The 22,681-nt window shown below is 36.0% G+C and overlaps 5 long non-coding RNA genes across 5 annotated transcripts; all 5 read left to right on the forward strand.

Moving 5' to 3' along the window:
• Positions 1-6,518: 6,518 nt before the first annotated feature.
• LOC136803691 (uncharacterized) lies at positions 6,519-8,208 on the forward strand. The gene is made up of 3 exons (XR_010846188.1): positions 6,519-6,686; positions 7,142-7,194; positions 8,176-8,208. It is a non-coding gene; the product is annotated as an uncharacterized lncRNA (long non-coding RNA).
• Positions 8,209-9,589: 1,381 nt separating this feature from the next.
• On the forward strand, positions 9,590-10,659 carry LOC136803699 (uncharacterized). Its single transcript, XR_010846190.1, has 3 exons — positions 9,590-9,703; positions 10,294-10,327; positions 10,600-10,659. It is a non-coding gene; the product is annotated as an uncharacterized lncRNA (long non-coding RNA).
• Positions 10,660-13,878: 3,219 nt separating this feature from the next.
• Positions 13,879-16,919, forward strand: LOC136803703 (uncharacterized). The gene is made up of 4 exons (XR_010846191.1): positions 13,879-13,937; positions 14,209-14,244; positions 16,230-16,301; positions 16,876-16,919. It is a non-coding gene; the product is annotated as an uncharacterized lncRNA (long non-coding RNA).
• Positions 16,920-17,113: 194 nt separating this feature from the next.
• LOC136803710 (uncharacterized) lies at positions 17,114-18,129 on the forward strand. The gene is made up of 2 exons (XR_010846192.1): positions 17,114-17,154; positions 18,080-18,129. It is a non-coding gene; the product is annotated as an uncharacterized lncRNA (long non-coding RNA).
• A 2,381-nt stretch (positions 18,130-20,510) lies between these two features.
• LOC136803716 (uncharacterized) lies at positions 20,511-21,973 on the forward strand. Its single transcript, XR_010846193.1, has 3 exons — positions 20,511-20,582; positions 21,152-21,235; positions 21,822-21,973. It is a non-coding gene; the product is annotated as an uncharacterized lncRNA (long non-coding RNA).
• Positions 21,974-22,681: the final 708 nt, after the last annotated feature.

Below are 22,681 nucleotides of genomic sequence, written 5' to 3' on the forward strand. Positions count from 1 at the left end.
GAAAATGATAATTGTAGCACAATTATTCAAGAAGTTGATTTTCTTCTTTTTCATTTTCAATCATCATCTTTCGATATTTTTTGTTTTTTTTCTTTAAGAAAATATTCCACTCCTGTTTGTGTTTCAACAAGCACAAAACTGTCGTTGATGATGTGTCCACCAGTTAGTAATGGAGCCAGTCGGTGTCGCACAGCTTCGTCGACTCTTTTCAACCCTTTTCAACTCGTCACTGATCGTTGAGATGGTGCGTAGGAAGTACGTCAGCTTATATTGGTAGCTGCTGGCGTATAATAGAATTACGTGAAAAGCAATGGAAGCTTTATTCCAGAAGAATGTCAGCTAAGCCGGGTTCACAAACAACAACGTTAGCAACAGTGTGATCAGACACATCCTTATCAGGAATAATGGATGTTGGTACGACAATCACACAAGAGCTTAGTGATCGCAAAGAGCAAAAAACCCAGTAACATTTTGTTGCAAAGTCAAAGAGTTGAAATGAGCACACTTTTGGAGTCAGTACGTGTTAATGTGTGTTGATGGGGCCTGGGTTTGAATACAAACCAAACCACTGAAAGCAATTACAAAATATATATAACATTGTTACTATGCTTTTAAAATAAAGGTTTAAGAAATGAATAAAAGTCAAAATTATTTCCCTTACCTACCGTACTTAGGTAGCTAAAACAATCCAAAAGTTCCTTAACCTGAAGTGCCAATGTCGGTTATTTTGGAGATATAAATCGTCTTATTGGTCTAACTCATAGGAATTGGGTTACGCTTCATGGTCAAACAAAATAAAATTCAAAAGTGAGTCTTTCCAGCGAGATTTAAACCTTAAAAGTCAAACAAATGCAAACATTTGACAAAAATCCACTCTTTTGAGATTATAGCTGTTTTCTGACCATTTTTTGTCAAACAGTGATCAAAGAACCTTTAAATTTAGCCCTGTTTTCTTTATTCTGTCCTCTAGCGAAAGCGTCCAAAAGAAAGACAAGAAGCCGGAGCGGCGTGAAGGTCCAGCCGACGTGGCAATAACCGAGTGTCGTTTGTACCGGTTTCCTTAAGTCACGCAAAAAAATTTCCTTCCCATCCTCCACTCTGAGCTTCTATTCTTTAACACTTTCTTTGAATTACTAAGTTTTGAAAGTTTTTGATGCATTTCCCGAAATTTCGAAATTTTTGCCACTGATGGGATTCGAATCGAACCCACTATACAAAGCTCCTAAGATTAGAAGGCCAGCGCCTTAACCACTCGGCCATCGAGTCACAACTGCATTAAGGAGTTCAAAGTTGCTTATAAACATGGTATTTACTCCAAACTCTACCCGGTGGCTAAAACCCTAACCAGGGGTTAACTCCCATCCCTAACCCTAGCCCTAACCCTACCTGACCCTACCTGAAACAACCCTTTAATCTAACCGGGAAATTTGACTCTACTACCAATTCAATCCAAAACATAGGTCAAACATCGCGCGGGTGTAGGCGGGGCAAAAATTCTAGATCGGCGGTTGGTTTAGCCTGGACTGATTAATTTATTGCGCGCACAGGCCCCGACAAAGACAAAATCTTTTCGATCAGTTGCTTTTTAAAGGTCCATTCTGCTGCGCGCTGGACCAAAAAGAATATAAGCTATTCTTCTAACTCCTTCTAGATCCAAAGATATTTAAGCCTTTATAGTTTGAACTAGCGATTTTCTTAAAAAACTTAGAAAAAAATTACCGTAGCACTTAAAGGGTTAAACATATATTGTTGCAGTACTACAGCAACATTCAAAAAGACAAAACCAAGCTGGCGTTTTGTCAATAAAATTGCTCTTCCAGAGTCTTTTTATTGCCGGCCAGCTTGGTTCGTCTCTCGAATTAATTGGAAATTTCAATTTTCAGCGGAAATGTTTTCTTTGTATTGTCTAGGAAACTTTTGGAGTGTTTAGGCAATTGCAGTATAAACTTTTTTGCATGTGTAAGCAAGCCTAATATGCAACTTAAACATCACCATAATTCAAGTGGCATTTAGTGCTAACAATGACTAGTAATAGCTATCACATGACACTGTGAAATTTCCGCAAAGACGCGATTTATGTTCTTTTGTACGTCGTTCTAAAGTGGACTGTCGTGCGTCTAAAAAAATGTCGAAGTGTATAAACGATTTTCAGTTTCATTATCACTTATCAAACATTATCAAACAGAACAAAATATTATACTCGTGGTCTAGCAGATATTCTCAATCTCACGTATAAACGATCCTATCGTCTACACATTATCACTGAAAAAAGGAATAATTCAGGAGGCGGGATAAATTTGAAAACGGAGTTGAGTTCGAGGCGGAGTAAACAGTGGTGGAGGTGTTTACAGTGTTCCAAAACTCTACCACCACTAGACGCCCTGACTCTGCACATATATACTTTCTTCCCTGCGTTTATTGACCCTCTAAACGGACGATATCATCGTCTATTCCACGTAATCCCACCGGAAGAAATGGTCATTCACGCGTTACCAAAAACCAATGGGAGAGCCCCTAAAATCTTACATAAATTTTGGACTTTTTTTCACTAAATCATTGAACTCGGGTAAATTAATGCGTGTCCAAATTTTCGTTAATTTCTCGGAGGCAATTCCACCCCTCCTAGCATAATAAATAATACCTTTAAAGAAGCGCGATGTAGATGTAGAACATGAAAATCGGTGTTACTTAAATTTAGGTTTTGTCAATTTTGCGAAAAACCGCAAAAACCAAAAAATGCTGATGTCAGCAAAATTTGTTTTTTAAATAACTCCGGTTTGGCTAATAGTATAAACATGAAATTTGGACCAAAGTTGCATATCATTAATAAAAACATTCTTGCATAATCTTTTTTTTTTAATTTTGCTGATGTCAGCAGAAATCAGCAAAATACGAAAATTTGCAATAAAGTGCAGCAAAATTTCAAAAAATATTTTTTTCAAAATGATCCTTTTAATGATGTGCAACTTTGGTCCAAATTTCATGTTCATACCATTAGCTAAACTGGAGTTATTTAAAGAACAAGTTTTACTGACGTCAGCATTTTTTGGTTTTGCGGTTTTTCGCAAAGTTGGCAAAACCTAGATTTAAGTAACACCGATTTTCATGTTCTACATCATAATGCGCTTCTTTAAAGGTATAACTTATAATGCTAGGAGGGGTGGAATTGCCTCCGAAAGATTAACGAAAATTTGGACACGCATTAATTTACCCGAGAAAAAGAGCAAAGAAACTCAAAACGCTAAGGTAAGAACAATTCAAGAACAAAACTGAAGCTGCTAGAACAGCTGAATTCTCAAAAGTTCGAAATCAAGGGTGTTTTTTATAAGACTTACATACAACATTTTGTGTATTAAGATTCAAATTGAATAGTTAAAGTACTAAAAACCCCTTGTTATTTCAAAATTATTTTAGGATAATGCCATATGACAAGAACTTCCTATGATAAGTAACTATGATTTGATTTAAGATTTTCGAGATTAGACAAGACAACTGGAAACGAAGTTTTTTTCTTATTGTTCTTATAAAAAAATGATTGGACCAATTATCAATTATTGGGATTTAATGCGAGGTATATAAAATCAAACAAAACAGTAAAAAAGTTAAAAAACCATTAGCACTGATTTCTCATTAGCGCAAGATTTTGAACGACGTCACATTTACATGGAAAAATTCGATCATTTGTTGTTTGGTAGAGGAAGGGAATGGTTGTTGGTTTGGGATGTATTTGTTTAGTGCTTCGAAAGTTAAACTTAGATAGTTTTTTCTATACATCTTCATAACAATACTAGGAATACCCCTGCTTCTTGTAAAGCAGTGTTAAATTTCGTTATGAAAAAAAATTGCAATTCCCGTATCGTTGGAAAGATAATTTTGAATGGAGTTTTGGGCTTTAAAATAAGAATCAAAAGTTTATCAAAAGTTTTAAGTATATCTTAGGTCTAAAATTACGGTACTGAAAACAGATCCAAAAACTAAAACGGCTGAAAAAGGGCATACTGTAAAGGGGTTTATTTTGGTCGGTTTGGTGTGATGGCTTGTTTTTAAATCAAAATCTCTTGGGGTAGCTGGGCCGTTTCTTTAACACGTAACTTCTTAATGAAAAGTAACATAAAACTGTAATAAATGCTGGCCTCGGGAATAATAAACTCTCGGTCCTTTGCTCTTTCTTAATTTTCATCAATGGTCTACTAAAACCTAAATATTTAAAAGTGAAAGCCCAAGATTTTTGACGAGTTCTCCTCATGATTTTTTCTTACTTAAGGGCAACTATTGAGGCTTGCAGTATTTCCTAGGTCAGGTCTGATTAGAATGACTAGAATAACTGAGTGAAATCATAGCTGGAAAGAAATATGTAGTGGTTTGTAGTTGATCATGACCCTCAGCCCTTCGCGAGCGTCCACCTAAAAGTCTACGCCTCTCCTCTTTACACATATTTTTTCATTTTGCTATATTTCTTATTTACATTTCAGTGGGACTATCTTGGGTAGTAATAACGAGATGTACCAAAAATGTACCAGAAACAGTGTTGTTTCCTTTAGGCGTTGTTTACCAATAACTATAGCTTTCTCCACTGAATTACTATTTGATCACAGCCCTATACCGGGGGGGGGGGTTTCAGGGGTCTTAAATATCGTCATACCGACAAAATTTTGGGTCAAATACCGTAATACCGTCGGTGAAGGAAGCCTAATACCGATACCGATATTATATTTATGTTTTTTTTCGAAAATAATGAATTTTCAGTTATCAAATCTATTGTGTTGTAACAAAATAGAAACTGTACAAACAAGTCTTGTACTTTATGAGGCCCCCCAGTCAACCCTCAATTCAGGTATTCACGCACAAATTGTTGCCAATTCACGTATTCACGCGCGAAAAAAACCATTTTCACGTCCACGCACCAATTTTGCTTTTACATCTTTGGTTAAACGATCGTGACCTTATTGGGCTAAATTTAACCTTTTTATGGCTTCTTTTAAACAGATTGACCTATTCTTATACCAAACACTTTCGCCAATATAAAGTTTTTTGCTAGTTTTGTGACCTTATTCTCGATATCGTCGACTTTTTAAGGCCTCTGTTACAGCTATTTGAGCTTTCATAAAGCAAGATATTAGGTCTGCCGCGCTAAAGTTACTTGCTTGTTACGGGAGGCAAATGCAAAATTAAGCCTTTCCCCCAATAATTTCTTCCACCCGTAATATTTCTTTTATATTGAGAATTAATTTAAAATCGAGGTTTGGGCCAATCATGGTCTGCGAAGCCGTAGACTTCAACACAGGCTTCATAGAGGTGGTGCTGTGGTCGACAATTTTCGCTCTCCTTTGTTATTTAAAACGGCCTTAATACGCTGTTGTTAGCCAAGTATGCCTTGTTTGGTCACAGAATGTTTGATTTTATTTAACACTAACCATTTGTTGGCAAAAATATGGTACGGCGAGCGACGTACCTGCCGTACCCGGTGCGGCGTTCCAAGAGTTTCGCCCAAGAAAAAATTTAAATTTTAGAATGCCTAGATTGCCTGAAAACGCATCATGTGCATCATGATGTGAATTATTTTTTAATCGTTCGATGCTGCACAAGATGTTTTTAGAACTACCTTCTTTTACTAATTATTGAAGGAGTAAATACCGCCTTTACTGTTTCTAAGTTACTGCAGTATCAGTGTATTGTATTGTAGTAGCATACTATGGTAGTAGCAATATAAGTGAATACGGAGAGACGACCATATCATTTAGTGCTGACGGAGAAAATTTTGTTGGATGCAGTATTAGCATGACAAAAGTTGTCATTAAAAAAATGCGCCCGCAGAAAAATAACAAAAATATTTGTTTAAATATCGTAAAGTTTTGCTTATTTAGAATAACCTCACTATGACAATAAGTAAATATGACATCCAAGATTGTGCGAGCGAAGCGAGCAAGGAAATTTTACTAGTTAAAATAGCGAAATAGACTTATCTTTTTTGAAAGTTTTTCTGCATGAAACTAATGAAAAAACTAAAAGGTAAATAGTTTTATACCGAAATACCGTTTTTTATAAATAAATATATCGAAATACCAACAAAAAACAGTGAATTTACCGATACCGGGAGAAAATGAAATACCGTAATCCCGTCGTTTTTTTCTCGTAATACCGATTTACCGGGGGTAAAAAGGCCCAATACCGTCATACCGTAAAAGTGAACCCCCCCCCTATACCTCTGACAATGTACCATATAGTAAAATGAGAGAAAGAGTGACTATCCATACTATCTATTGTCCCAGCTGGCATACAACGTTGTTTCAACGTTCATCTAACGTTATATGGACGTTGTGAACGTTAAATATACGTTGAAACAACGTTGTGTGCCAGCTGGGGTAGTACTTATTTACTGGTACGTCTCAGTAATGGAGAAATTTTTGACCGGTATGCCAGTATTTCAAGAAAAAACATTACATGAATTCTGATCGTTTGTACTCTCGGAAGCCCCCCCCCACTTTTAGCACGCAAAATCTCTTAGTGAGTTAAACCATGGTGTTTGTTCTTCTCCATGAAATCTTATTGGTTGGAAAATACATAGATCATTCTCGGCGCATGTAAGGATAGCGTATAACATGCTCTTTTTCTGAAACATATTTTTTTCTTTAAGAGAAAGTGAATAAAAGTAAAAATTTGATTTGAGAAGATGGACCTTCAATCTGGTAAGAACTCGCTGGTTTTTTTATAATTCAAAAGTACAAACTCTGGCTAACTCGAATTTTATTATAAGAATTTTTCTAGAATTTGAAAATATTCTTACTTCTCACATCTCACTGCAATTCGAATAGATTGACGTTGGAGTTTTATAATTAGTGAGAGTTACTTGTTGCCACCGCAGGGATTTTAAAGCGGTTTGAATGAATGCCATCCTCGGTCGCTTTAGGCTCCCTGCGGTGGCAATCTAAGCATATGCTTTATGAGAATCAAATCAATAACTCTTGATAGACGGTGATATACAAAGTAATCTGTATTCCTTTCATCAAGGCTCGATGTAAAGTAGATGTCAGATTAGCTTCCATCTCTGCTGTTTGTTTTTCCCATTCAATTTTTATTTTAGGCGAAATGTTAGACTTCAAGCCGTCTTGCTTTTAATTAATTTATCAAAAATCTCTTTTAGTGTACGATTTTCTGCAAAAATTACAAGCGGATCTGAAAACTGTGTTACCACAGGTTAGAATTTCAGAAGTTTTACTTACTACAGATTTTGCTTAATTCATCACAATATCTACAATCAAGGTCATAATATTTGGAGAAAAAAAGGTAAACTCCCACGAAATTATATAACGAAAAACGATTTGGAAGCACTCTAAATTAGGTTGGGCGGGTAGAGTTTTAACTCTGAGTTTTAACGTTAGACTTAAGGACCTTAGGATCTGAGGAACTAAAAGTCCAAGGATGGTCCAATAGGGCTCAGAATATAGCCTGGAACCCTTTCGAATTGAAATATTCGAATAAATTTATCAATTTACCCAAAGCGACTTTTTCGCCCGAACTTTAAATTGCTGAAAACGAGGAATTAACTAAAATTCTCAATAAATTTTGACCGAGATTGTACCAGAAATGGTTTTTTTCCGTCACACTGTTAAATTGTACGTCCTCACTAAATAGTCAGTAGCTGAACCTTTATTATAAGATTTCATATTTCTTATTCCCTGTTACAATAAATTAGGTAATTAAAAGTCGGGGAGAATCCAAGGTAGATTAGCTTTGGGACTAACATAGAGATTTATGCTAAATCTGGTCAATTTTTGTCAAGTATTGTTCCCGATAGCGATATTTAAGTAAGGTGCAACCACAGTAGAAGGTGCCCGATAGGAACCATTTCCCTTCTATCCATAGAGCATCAAGTACCATTTCAAAATCTTTAGTATGACCCAGCAGGGGTTCGAACAACCTCGTCCTGATGACGATTTGCTTTTTATATAAGATGTAGCATAGACCTTCAAAACTATTAAAAAGTGAGAATCAGGCTCTGGGAACGAGGCTGGGGTTCGAACCCACAACTTGTGGTAAAATAAAACATGTATCCCCATTGGAATTTTGATAAATATTGTTATCCCCACTATGGGAAAAAGTTTCACCGAGGCTACGAGACAGGGATGTGTTTAAGAAATTCTTTCGTTTGCTCCTATCTTGAATTTTTATTTTTAGGTGAAGACATTGCTGGACGCAAAGAACCATTCAAAACACGTCTCCTGTCAGACAGAGGTGCTCTTATCGTTTTTATTTTTTCAAAATAGTCGACGGTTTTGAATCATCAGAAAACATAGAATGACCTCTAAAATGACTAAATTTAAATTGGTTCAGTCAATCAAAGAGTAATGTTTATTTTGTATAGGGTATCCACTAAAACAAATAGTATACTTTATAAAGTTGAAAAAATGAGGCCCGTTTTACATAAACCCTTCAATCGAACGTTCATAATATCCATAGAACTTAGGGGGAAAATTAAAAAATAATTTTTTTTACTTCAGAATCAAGAATTAGTAGTACTAGTAGAAGAACAAGAAGAAGAAGAAGAAACTTTGGTTGAGGTATTTTCTATACTGTTTGCCACTTTATATCGAAGACGGTAGCATAGACAGAGTGAATAGATCTGTCCGAGATTCAGAAAAAGGCCTTAAGTTAAATCAGGTTTTCGTAGGGTACTACAAACTCAGGGCTATTCAGCTATGAGAATGAGAATGATTGTTTCTAAAAATTCCCCTAGTAAGATGCTGACGTCATCGGAAAACGCTCAAAACATCGTTTTTTCGCCTTGAAAATGCCATTTCTCGGCACCAGGTGGACGAAACTTAACTAATTGCCCCATTTTCTTTACCCACTTTTCGCGCTGAATCTAATTATAGCATCAAAAATCGGGACCTTGATAAAATCTATCGATTAACAAAATTTGCCCTGATCTAAGAGGTGCCCAACGAAGTGACACAAATCACTACCTCGGCTGCTGGTCTAGAAGGAATATTTGCTTAGGAGAGCAGAATTAAACGACAGAATCTACTCTCATACTCAGATCGTTCTACACCCTTGTCTACGCTACGTGAAGATGCTCTTACTTTTCCCAAATTCTTACTTGTACTTTGGAGCTTAACGATTAGTTGATTCTTGTCAAGTACTGAAAGGGTGTTTTTTCACTGGCGGCTTAAGCTAACAGGATTCAACAGAACGTGTAAGAAAACGCTGAATAGCCCAAAACTATTCATATAAGTTGTGGATGAAAAGAGACAGTTACACATTTATGTTTTCTTTTGTAAAAAATAATTTCATCTCCCCACAGCAAATCTTTTGTATTTCCTGATCCGCCCATCCTTGCTCTTTTGTTCTCTCATACATGCCCACGACCATGTATCTTGTTGATTAGAAAATGCGTGAAAAAAACAAAAGATTCGACGATTTTTCTTCTGTGTTGCTTTGGGAAATACAATATTTTTCTGAAAAGAAAAAATTAACGTGCAACCATCTCTTTTCATCCAAAAATTATATGAATAGTTTGGGCTATTCACCCTTTTATTAAAAAGTTACAAACTTCATTTTTTTCATAATTCCCATAGGATAACAATGATGGTGATGATGATGATGATGATGATGATGATGATGATGATGATGATGATGATGATGACGATGATGACGATGGTGATGATGATGAAAATGGAGGGAATAACGCTGTCCCCATTGACAGGTAAGATCAATTTTTTTTTCATTTTTCAATCATTTCATATTCATGAAAATGTTTGCAAATTTGCATATCGAATTAGTAGTAAGTAAGTCTGCGACCGCAGTCGGAGGCGACCCGAAGGCTCCTCTTTCGATAGCTATCTACCCGAAGGTAGGGGAGGGCGCCACTCTTTCTCCCTGGATTTCTCCACTTACCCTTGATCCTTCTCTTAGTTGCTGAGCATCAAGCAGAGAGGCATCAAGTACCATTTTGGGAATCTTTGGTATGACCCGGCTGGGGGTTGAACCCACAACCTTGCGAACCGTAGCCGGATGCTCTACCACTGTACTACGGTCGCTCGAATTATGATGGTCGTAGTTAAACTTATTTAAAACGTTAAATTTACTTGATACAATAATTCAACCTCGGTCATATTCCTCAGTACAGCTCTCACTGACCGGTCATTGTAGAACCTCGGAGGTCTTGATTTCGAAGGCATGCCTTAAAATGCCGAGCGCCGAGAACAAATTTTCCTTGATAATCCTTTACCAGTCGCTCCAGAAGCCAACCACGCCTCTAAGAGTGATTTTCTCAAATGTTTATTTGTTTTTTAGCCTGCTGTTAAACCACCAGCAAAAAGCAAAAACGGTATGAGCTTATTTAGTACAGTATGATGCAATATATCGTTAGGGACTGGAAAATTTTGAGGAAGAAGGCATTTTTTGCCTTTTTTGCTAAATCTGAATTTCAACAGTCAGAGCCCGTATTGTGTGCATTAATGAAATTCATTTAGACCGTTCTTACAGATTGAATTTTACAAAGAGTCCATCTAAGTATTCTTTATTTCAGGTTTATTTAATTTCAAACTTTGCCGTATCAGCAGTGTATTATTTTTTATTCATTTATTATTTGGAAACCAGGATATCGCGACATCAACACCAGCTGTTGCCAACGATGTGGCACAGCTTGATATAAATGTTTCACCGGTAAGTGTTTTCCGTACGAGTATTGTACCACATTGTACGGCTATACATGATTGTTTAGATGACAACAAAACAATATCGTTAGTATTATAAAATGCTTATTCCCAAAGCAATAATCACATCATCGCCATAGCAATCAATTCACGGTAGAAATTTCTTAAACTTATAACTCATATGAACTCACATAAACAGTTTGGAAGCGTGCTCGAAATAATTGGCAGCCCTCTTAAGGCTTGGGGACACGAGAAGTTTTGTTCGCGTTGATGCAATACAACATGCTCCATCCCACCAACACGAGAAAAAATTGCGTGTCTCATGGTTTCTTTTTTTGTTTCAAGGGACAAAAAGTGAGGGAAATACCCAAAAGACACCCTGATTTTGTCCCAGGGACAAAAGTGAGAAGCACAAATGTTATTACAAGAAAAATGGGCTGGAGACACAAGAAAGCGTTTCAGGTTGGTGAGATGGAGCATATTGCATTGCACCCACGCGAAAAAGATTTCTCGTGTCCCCAAGTCTTTAAGCTTACCTATTTTCTACAAAGAGATAAATGAAAGAGGCGTAACCACTGCAACCCTAGATGAAATGATTCTTATATGTAGCTTAAACTCAAACAAACTCAAACAGACAGCTCCCCTTCAGCCTCAAAATATTGTTTGTGTTTTAATAAGAATTTAAACCCTTTGTTTTTTTCTTATCAGATTGTTATTAATACAATTAATGAGAGCACGGCTGTTGAGGTAAGTGATAAACATGTCGTCGGCATCCCTTTGATCTCTTCGGTTTGAGCTATTTCTGCAGGCTAGGTTTTAGCCATTGTTCGCACTCTCCGACGTGATGCTTCAATTTGCCGATTTTTCCGGTTTTCCGGTAGTCTCCCGAAGTTATTTTTTCTTGAATTAAACCAATACCCGGTAAACATGAGACAACGCAACGAGTCAAAAAATAGTCTGCGCAAATTTATTCGTTCGTACGACTTGTGATCCCATCCTCCTTTGTGTTAATTGCGCTTGCACGTTGATCAATTACAATATCAAAAGAAAGGTAATAACTTTCACAGTTTTACAATTATTCGAAATGAATTGTGGGATTGGAGCTCGTACAAATTGCTATTTGAAATAATTATGACGTGTGAGATACGGTGCGCTATTAGCTTTGCTGAATCGAAACATGTAATTATCAAATGACAGATCTTTCTCAAAAAAAGGTAATTACTCAAAAGATCTTGAGTTTATTAGAAATATGACTTTTAGCTGTTTCACAAAAGGCACCATTATGTTCGTTCTTTCCGGCTTTTCATGCGGACATAGCTCGTACCGCCGCTATTCAATCGGAAAACAAAAGAAAAACAATAGAGCTTTCCAACTTTAGAACGATATGTTTATATTTGCTTTAGTCTTATATATTCCTGGATAAATCGTATTGTTGTATTGAGATTGATGTTCTTGAGAATTAATGAATTGAAAATCTCTCTCGCACACAGCATCGACATAGCAATAAGTTGCGAGATAAAGAAATATCAATAACAGAATTATTTTTCATTTTTCAGGAGACCGAACAAGCTGGTTCCGCTTCCACCACTGACGCAGGATGGTCGACGGTGGAGGTAACTTTTTAATTCCTATACTTATTTTGTAAGTTTTACTTAAGTGAAATTATGAAATGTCTGCATAATAAACATTTGAAGAAGAAAATTAACAACTTGGGATAACAATTTTTTTATCTGACGAATAATGTTTATTATTCATTTTAATTTTTGATTTTCAGTACCTCCATGAGGACTCCGTGGTCTTTTCACCGGTAAGAAGACCTTCTTTGTAGAGTTCAAAGTTTTGTCTCCCAGAGGCCTTTGTCGCTTTATGATGTGCAAAGCCTTCGTAAGACCAATTTAAACCTCCTCGCATGAGATTGATTTGTCCAGGCAACTGAGAGTTACATAGTAAGATTACACAGGTCTCTCATACGGAGCGATTATCACGGCACCACTGATGCTCAACGACCATTATAAGAATAACAAATAAATCTAACTATTGAAAATAGCGGCATGTGACGACTGAAAAAATAATCACTATGTTATCACATGCTATCTTTTCCTTTTTCTTTCCCCTAAAGCCACCATCGCAACCTGCTGAAACAATTGCACCACTGCTCGAAAGACCAGCCACACCACCTCAAGCGATGTTCGCAGCAGGGGTAAAATCTTTATTTATCTATAGTTCTTTTTTATTTCCCTTTACTTGTAAATGCGTGGCTGACCTTCCTCCCATGAAATAAAGGTTTTAATAGATTCTTGAATTTCTCATTCTGATAGGGGAGCACATCATCTTGTTTTATACATACGTGCCTTTTTTCTTTTACAGTCAAGAATCAAGGTGATCCGACCACCAAATGTAAGTGTTTCTATAAAATTGCAGAGGCTGGATCCGTTGGAATAGCGTGAATTGTTGGTGGAGATTTCTTTAAAGTTTGCATTTAACCTATCCTTATCAGTTCTGTTCTGGACGAAAATTTAAACAATTCTTTCAAAACATGTCTTCAGCAGTTTTCATTAAAAGTATCTTCGGGAAATGGGCAGTTCGTCCATTTTAGACATTTCTCTTCAGGGAATAAATATATAACACACCCAACTGGCACACAACGTTGTTTCAACGTTCATCTAACGTTGTATGGACGTTGTAAACGTTAGATAAACGTCGAAAAAACGTTGTGTGCCAGCTGGGCAAGTAATACCTCCAGTACCTCATTGATAAGATTATTTTTAGCGGCTTGATATAAGCTTTGTATAATTTTCTAAAATTTGAAAAACATTGGAGCTTTCACTCCCTATAAATATAATTCAAATCATTTTTAGGAAGTTGAAATTATAGAGGTGGAGGTGGAGGTGGAGGTGGAGGCCGAAGCCGAAGCCGAAGCCGAAGCCGAAGCCGAAGCCGAAGCCGAAGCCGAAGCCGAAGCCGAAGCTGGAGCTGGAGCTGGAGCCCAATCAAAAGAGAGTGATGTAAGAGCCTCGTTGAATTCAAATATAAATAAAAGGGTGCTATTCTCGTCAAATCACCCATGTGACATAGAAATGGCGTCTTAAAATCTAATGTTTGCACTTTTATAAATCAAATAAAATCTATCATTTTGTGTCGCGCCCAGATAAAGTTGGGTGGTTCCTCTGTATCTTTCACACTTTCAAAACACTAGAAATAACAGTTTTCTTCAATTTTTAGATATTTGACGTGCAATCATACATGGGCTCGTCCATTTCGACCTTTGTCGATGACATTGAGGTAACTCCTCAAAATCATTTAAATCATTTACTACATTGCTTGCTGATTGAGAAGATGTTTGACGGGAATAAATGAATCACTTTTTATTTCTGAGATATTAGACCTGGCATAAATATGATAGTTTACTATGATTCAATAAGGTTACAACAGATATCTGAGATTCAGTGTGCCAAGTATCTATTATGGAAAACCACGCAGATGAATTTTATTATTTGACTAGGCAGACCTTCATACGAGAGATATCGAGTTTGTATTTTCATTTTTTCAACAGGACATGTCACAACTGTCACCACCGGTGGTGAGTCTGGTAAGTTGATTTCAACACCGTTTAATAAATCTATACTAATACAACTAGCCGTCCTGGTGTCGTCTGAGACTATACTCTTTCTTATGATAATTGATTGTCATTTTTGAGAACTTAAATGTATTTTTTACCTTTATGAGAAAAAGATGTAAATACTTTCTTGTATTTTTCAAGGAAAATGAACAATAATATTTTCTTATATGTGTAATAGCATATTAATGAAAACATTCCCCCGTGTTTTCCAAGGAAAACCGGCCAATACAATTTCTTGTAGGTATATTCCAAGTATAAAATTGTATAAGACAATTTTTATATGTTTCAAGAAAGTTAATGTAAAGAAATATTTTGTTACTTTCACCAAGTTTTTTTTTTCAAAAAAAATCGCTTTCTGGATTTCTGTCAGTTTGAAAAAAGGTAAAAAGCTTTCATTTTAAGGCTGAAAATTGACCAATTGAAAGATATAAATACAGAAAAGGTGCAAAAAAGAATCGCCGTGTGCTTAAAAATGTCTAGCAAAAAAGCTTCATGCTAGAATGAGCAGGGTTCCAATTCAAGCGTATTATTTATTTATTTATTAAAGGATTGAGGTTCAAGGCACGCCGTGGGCCTCTAAGAACCTGTCTTTTTACAATCGCTTGTTGTTACAATTTTCTTTAGGTAAAGTTTTGTTCTGGGGCTTCCCCTGACTTTAAATTTAATGTTTCTGTCTTTCATTTGAGCATTGAGCTCATGTGCTCTCTTGCACAATTCTTTGATTGCCAATCGTTCAATAATTGTGAGGTCTTCTGTTGCTCGATAGGATGAAGGAGGGCCTTTGTATATCGTGATGGCTCTCAAGACTTTGTTCTTGTCTTCTTCATTTTCGAATACTACCTTGATTGGTCGATACTTCCCTTTCTCCTCTCTTTCTTCCGTGAATACTCCAATCCTCTGTGTGTTTATCATTTTTATGTCCTTGATACCCAGTTGTAATCCAAGGATTCTGTACTTGATAAATTTCTCGTCGTAGATTTTCGTTGTATTCTCGGGATCCTCCAGATGTTCTTTAATTCCATGGAAAATTAGGTTACATGCTGTGGATAGTTGTTTGCCGACTGTTTCACATCGAGTTATTTTCTCCACCTTATTTGATTTTTGATTCATCTGTTTGGATACAGCTTCAGCATAACTAACCTCTTTCGCCTCTTGCTTCTTTTCGATTAGGATGTTCTCGATCTTTGTTTCTATCTTTTTCTCGAGTATGCTCATCTTTGTTTCAAGGCTTTCTTTGATTTCTTTTGTAAGAAAGTTCACATCATTTGATTTCAGTTGGGAAATTTCTTCATTTTGTACTTTCATGATGTTTTCACATGCTAAAATTTCCTTTTGAAGTCCTTCGATTTTGGTGTTTCTGCATGTTTCAACTCGTTCAGTCAGCTCTGGCGAAATCTTAACGCAACTTTGGCATTGAAAACTTCGAGATTTAAACGTTAAGTAAATCTGTATTTGGTAAATAGGTAGCTCGGAACAATCATAATGAACATCTCGGTGGCACTTTCTACAGGTCAGAGTGTCTTTTGGTGTTGTTCCTTCTTTAATAATGCATTTTTCTGAGGTGCAAACCTCCTTTTTAAGCGGTAATTCTTTGTCATTTTCATCGATTTTTTCCTCCATTTTCCTTGGAATTATAATATAGATGTGTATTTCTTTGTTCATTTAATAGATATTCCATTTACAGACCAAAATTGTTTTTGAGAAATATATAAATTGGGTCACAAGAATCCATACGAAAGTATGAAAATTTGGAGTACCCTGGCAACCCCACCTTCTTCTGGAAAGTCAAACTTGATATGACAACTAAATCATTGCGCCACTAACCACACCATCATACCAGTACCTGAAATGAAATAGTCAATCAACATCATCTTTCAACCCAACAGCTCTTTCTGGTAGCTATGGTTACTAGTAAAGACACACATGAAATTGATAACTTATAACTCTTCTTTTAGGGAGTAGATAGAGACTCATCTTCCTCTGCATCCTGCGTTGAGGATGGAGAATTACCTGGTCCTTCTGGCTTGGTAAGTTCACCTTTGATTATACCTGTAATGTTTTTTTCAGGGTGAGTCCTATAAAGTTAGGTTTGTCTTCCGTGAAAGTATGATATTTAGCTTGAAGCTAAAATGAGGCGATGAAGTAGTTTTAACATTTCTTCACTTTACACCGCAAATAAGTTGTCCAAAATGGCTTAGGTAGAGCTCATTCTACTAGACTATTTGCTCGTTCCTTGGTCGCCTTTCGTGTAGTTAGTCATGAAGGGTCTTATTTGGATGCAAATTTAAGCTTTATCTTCTTTCAATCAATGGGCTATCCAGAAAATTTTTGTACATGGGTGAAGGATCTATTGGATATTTTGTCCAGGAGGATAGTAAAAAATCTGGGGCAAACTTGCTCTGATTAGGGGTGATTTTCAATGTCCGGGGGTCAACTAATGCTTGTCCAGGGGGGGTGGGGGTGATATCCGTTGGTAAATTTTCAAAAAGTTACAGAAGTAGTGTAGGTTTCGTAGGTGATTTAGTGGTATTTGAGTCAAACCTCTGGATAGTACTCTTTTAGCATGGAGACTAGAGATAAGAACTTCTAACTTTCTTTCAGTGTCAACAAAGATGGCAACAGAAACAGCATCAACAACAACAACAACAACAACAACAGCAGTAAGTATATCTTAGGACCATCATATGCCCGGGAAAAGTGGAGAGACCGAGACCCTGTTATGCCGAAAATACGATATTTTACATAAAAACGTTAACTTGAGTTTTGTTTTCTCATCATTATTTAACCTCTTGACGATCAATTTAAAAGTCGTCTTTTTTAATTTCAGGAGCAAGAAACGTGGCAGACCACAAATTGTGAATAAAAGACCTCCAGGGCAAGGTAATCCTTAAATTCAGGTGATCAGGTGACAATTTACTAGCCATTGTCAACTGGGTTTTCTTTTTTTTGCACGCGGTCTGTACGATTTTTTACGCAATGTAATTGGTTCTTTTTGCATAACAAAAGGTTTAAATAGCACGGAGTTGCCTAGCCTATACTAGATCTCGCCCGCGTTTTTCTACGTAATACACGGGTTGCAAAGTTTGTTCTTTTTATACTGAGACGATTAATTTGTCTGAGACGAGCAATTTAGAAAATGAGCATTATGGAGGAGTGTACTTTCCATACATGTTTCCATAAATAGGATCTCCTCCACAGATCACATTTTACAAACTACTATTGTATCAATGCAGTCAAAACATGTGATTACTCGAAAAAGTTATTCCCATTCTTTACAACTTACAGCTGATAACTTTATTAGTGTCAATAAATTCAAACCAATCAGAAATAAATGTCATGTGACAAGCACATAAAAATTTCGAGTAAAAGCGTGATTTGTCTTCAGACTTTAGTTTTGCATCCTTTGTATTAAGGTCTATTCACTTTGCGACTTTTTCGAACTCCTAGCGAGCACCTCAGCAAATTTTTGAAAAATAGAAACCTTTCAAGTGTAGCAATTTTTTCGCTACTACACAGGAGCTTCGAAAGTTGAAATTGACGTAAGAAATTCGAATGTTTTGGTTTGCACACTTGAAATGTTTCTATTTTTCAAAAATCATCGAATTTGTGAGAATCGCCAAAAAACTAATGAATCCCGGCTTTTAGTGAGGTGCTCGCAATGAGTTGCCCATCGCCGTCGTTAAAAAAATTCATTGTGACATTAGTTATTTTCATAGAAAACTGACATCATTTCATAAATTTCATATTTCATTTCTGACGTCAGAAATTTTTTTCTCGGTTTAAGGCAAACTCTGTCGTTTTTTAGGTGCGGTTCACCACCACAAGCATTTAAAACAAAGGGGCATGTACAAGAACGTAAGTTTTGTTAATTTAAATTTCTTGGTAATTAGAACGATTACGTATACCTTAAACACTCAACCCCAGGGTTATAATACAATATTAACTGTTTTTACGGGGAAATACTGACCGTAGCCGGAGAACCGACCGGGCTTGTGAATTTTATTAGTCCAAAATTTCAAACTCGTATAAAAGCAAGTTCGAGAATGGTTTCATTACTAGTAATTTTTATGCTCTTTCAAAAAACATTTGGTTATTAATGCCCTTTTATGGTCAGCCTCTAAACATTCTGTATAATTCGGAAATTATGAAGATAAAATAAAGCATGAATAAAGGTAGCTCGGATTTGCAGGGTTAAATTAGATAAAAATTACCTTCAATCGTAAAAGCTGGCCTTCAACCCGAACAAAAATGCTGTATTATCAAGTTTGAAAAAAGAAGAGAAATAAGTACGTTAATATAAGTTACTCAAATTATCATTCTGGCGGATATATATTTTGACGCCCCCAAGCTTTTTGATTGATGAGGAACTGTTAGCCTGGCAGCCTTTCACGCTTTTTATTTGCATGTTATTTGAAGAATTTTAGTTCTGGTCTCGTTTGTCGGAAAAGATTGCGTGAGCTTGATATGTTTATTTCATGTTTCTTACTTTAAGGGCAGAAAGTTTCGTGAAGTCAAAAAGTCGCGGAATTTAGCAAATTTAAGTTTCGCAAAATGGTTTTAGCCGAAATTTCACGGATAGAACTTTCGCGAATTCATATAAAATCTACCTTTTTTGGTAACAAAAACTCACAAAACACACAAAAATTTAGCAAACAGTGCAAAACTGAGTAGGAAAGTTGTTTTTCGCGAAAAAAACTCTCGCATTTTTCAGGTTTAAATTATTACCTGGCACAAACTTCGCAAATGGATCATTCTGCCCTTAACCCTATCATGACCCTATTAGCCCTTAGCTTTTTTCGCTTTTGTATCCCCAGGGGGGGGGGTAGAATCTACCACCCTCGATTATTTTCGATCTAGAAGAGCTATGACCATGGAATTTGGTACAGATGTTCTCCATCGTGAAACAAATTTCCAGTAAGAAAATAAATTGATGACGTCATTCAAAAAGCGATGACATAATCACAAAATTTCCACCGAAATTTTCCGGAAAAAAGCCAGAATTTATGGATTACAAAAATGTCGATTGCAGTCGAACTAATAAAGATATTTAGATTCTGTTTGAAGATTCTGAAACAGAAAAGGCTGTCCCTTAACATAATTGCCGGTTTTGCAATTTCCATAAAGATTTTTCCTTAAAACCTATGCCGAAGATGAGTAAAATTTTCATAATTTGATGACGTCATCGTTTTCAATTTTTTTTCAAGTTTTCATATTTATATTGTCAATGCCTATCACATGTTAAAATGTGAAAATGATTGAATAAATAGTTCAGAAGTTATCAGCATTTTAAAATATTGAGTTTTAAACGATTTTAGCTGGGTTTTAAGTCATGTTTCACAATAAAGTCATAAAACCTGATCTGGACAACCAAGGACAACCTATGACCCTAAAATTTTTCACAAGTACTCTTAATAAGATTTTGTTAAAAGTCAGAAAGTTTCAAGTCGTTTGAAAAATTTTTGTCCGAGATATACACAAAAGAACTCCAGGGTGGTGGATTCTACCCCCCCCCTCCTTGGGCTAATAGGGTTAAAGTACCATTACATACACTCACGATTTCCGTACGGGGTTTGTGATTTCCGAAGTACCGAAGAATTTAACCAAAATTTCCAAAATTCCGTAAAAAAATACTTGGAATTCCGATACCGATTTTTTGGGTATTTTTCCTTGTTTTGACTAATTTTCCATCAAGTTTGATTTTTCATGTATGAATTCCGAAAAAGGGGGATAAAAACTTTATAATACCGAAATTTGGAAGACAAAATTCATGGATTTCCAATACCGAAACAATTTCAGAATTCCGAAATACCGAAGGAATTTTCTCCGCAATTTCCGAAATCCCGAAGAAAAAAGGATCGATTTCCGCAATTCCGAAATACCGTACACCCCCCCACCACAAACGCACTTGTTTTAAAACAACTGAGTTTGGTCGGTTGGCAAACTCTTTTGATTGTAAAAAAGCGATCGAGGGTGGATGTTATCATGTCTTCCCAATGTAAGCGTGAATTCGTGTCTGGTAGATTATTAGCAAAGGAAATGTTTTTGTAAAAGATACCAATTTGTCTAAAGGCGACATCGCCTGAATTCTGTTTCTGTCTCTCTAAACTGTTTGTGCTTGGATTGGGCATCTTTGTATCTTTGTTCAAAGACGAACTTTGTAGACTATATCGGATATTTTTTTCTCACTACCATAGAAAGAAGAAAAAGAAAGAATAAGAAAAGAAAAAGAAGAAAAATTAAAACAGTGGAAGGAAGAAAATCCAAATGAAAAAACGCCGCCAAAAAAAGGGCGGCCATTTAAAGAACAGGTGCGTATAACGATGAGCTTACAGTGTCTATCTCTGAACAACCTGCAGTGAAATAAAGATAGCATGTAACTTTTGACAGAGTTCGAATTTAATCGTTATTTCGTGATGTTGAAACGAAAAAAGGATAGGATAAAAAAAATGAAAAAATGAATTTATTAATACAAAATGATTTTTTACTATCCACACTTAAACCGAGGGGTAAATCACTTGAAAAAAAGGTGTACGATACTCTTTGACTTTTTGACTTTTTTTCTGACTTTTTGACTTTTTTTTTTGGACTTTTTTTTGGACTTTTTGTAGAGGTGTACTATAATTTTTCGAGTAACTTAACCCTCGACTGAAACTATTCTTTGACCCTAGAACACTGTGATGTTTCCCTACTTGTCTTCATTTTGGTGATACTCCACTACCGGTTATTATATTCGTCCCGGACTTCCTTCCGATGATGTTACATCTGATATATCGCGAGAGAATAATTTATACTCGTTTTTCAGACTAGTCTACGCCTTAAATTTCTGGACATAAGTTAATCTTTAACTTTTCTAATCCTTCTGAACTCTCTTTTCCAGATTAAAGAAAATGAAAGAAAAAGAAAAGAACAGGAAAAGAAGAACACAACCCCGGGATCCAGATACGGCTTAAGAAGCCGAAAGGTAAACTGATTTGATAAAAAGTTCTGCAAGGCGAATAAATGAGAATAAGCCATAAAAATCAAATCAATAAATCTTGATAGACGGGGATATACCTTTCGGTAATTAGTTCTTACAAAGTAAACAAGGGACGGTGCATAATATGAGCTTATTTATTTTTCTTATAAGCACCTACTTTATAAGAATCAAATCAATAACTCGTGATAGACGGGCATATATCTTTCGGTAATTAGTTCTTACAAGTAGACAGGGGATTACTGGTTGTTGCAGTTTTAAAATTACTCAGTCTCGTTTATTCATCATAAAAAGTGTACGGATCATTTCTCATGACTCGGCCTAAGACTTTTTTTCTAATTCACCTTTCGTATCAGCTTTTCAGCCGGTATTTTAGAAAAACTCACAAAATAATTTTAGCTATGAAAAGACAACCATCTTGGAAACTCGAACAATTTCTTTGGTCCCTTCAGTGGAAAACGCCTCATAAACCTTACTCCATAACTAGAAAACTCCTTAACTCGAACAAATTTGAACCTGGGACCGCTAGTTCCTAAATAATAATACAATTTCTTCATTTTCTTTTCTTGTAAAGAGAAAAGCAGACGAGATGGAAGAAGATGATGAAAATGACGATGAAGATGATGAAAATCAAAATTAATTTTTGTTTTTCTTATTGTTTTGTTTCTTTAATTATTTTTATTTATTTTTATTTATTAAAGGTTACTTAATTGCCTTGAAAATACCTTGTCTGAAATCATAGTGATTGCTGAAATCAAAAGAGAATATGACATAATAAAGCTAAGGCAAGGCCAAGACTAAGGTTTAGCCAAATAAAGTGAAAAAAATGGAAAAAAACTTTCAAAAGCAATTCCTTCGACCTAGGTATTTATAATGTATTTATTGTTTTTATTTATTTGCAAGATGTAAATATTCTTATATATTATATACATACATACATACAACTTATGCTAGTATTATAAAGACTATGGTGGTAGTAAGAAAAGTGTTGTATTTTGCATTATATACCCCTGTGTCCCAGGGGGGGGGGTACTAGGGCGACGGGGATGCTCCGCTGGTCAGGGTACCTTTTTTAACCTCCACGAGTGCCAGGTAGGGTCGCAAAAACACCAAAAGAGAAAAATCAGTCCCTCGTAGGGTGCCTATTTTTGGAAAATTTGGGGAAAAAGTGGAAAATTTTGGAATTTCAGTCCCATTCAGGGTCACTTTTTTCACAAATTTCGAGTCCCACGTAGGGTCCATTTTTCGAACCTCAGCGGAGCACCCCCGTCGGTCGACAAGGGTAGTACCCCCCCGGGTCCTGTGTATCACGTTGACCTGGATAAATTTGCACGGTTTACATTACCCAGTGAAAGAAATTGCTCCTCCAGCCTAGATTAGTAAACCCAGTCAAAATTTATTGAAATTTTCTATGCCGATCAAAATTTTGGAGAA

The sequence above is a fragment of the Clytia hemisphaerica genome, unplaced genomic scaffold (assembly GCF_902728285.1).
Source record: "Clytia hemisphaerica strain Z4C2 unplaced genomic scaffold, Clytia hemisphaerica genome assembly, whole genome shotgun sequence".
NCBI classification, from domain to species: Eukaryota; Metazoa; Cnidaria; class Hydrozoa; order Leptothecata; family Clytiidae; genus Clytia; species Clytia hemisphaerica.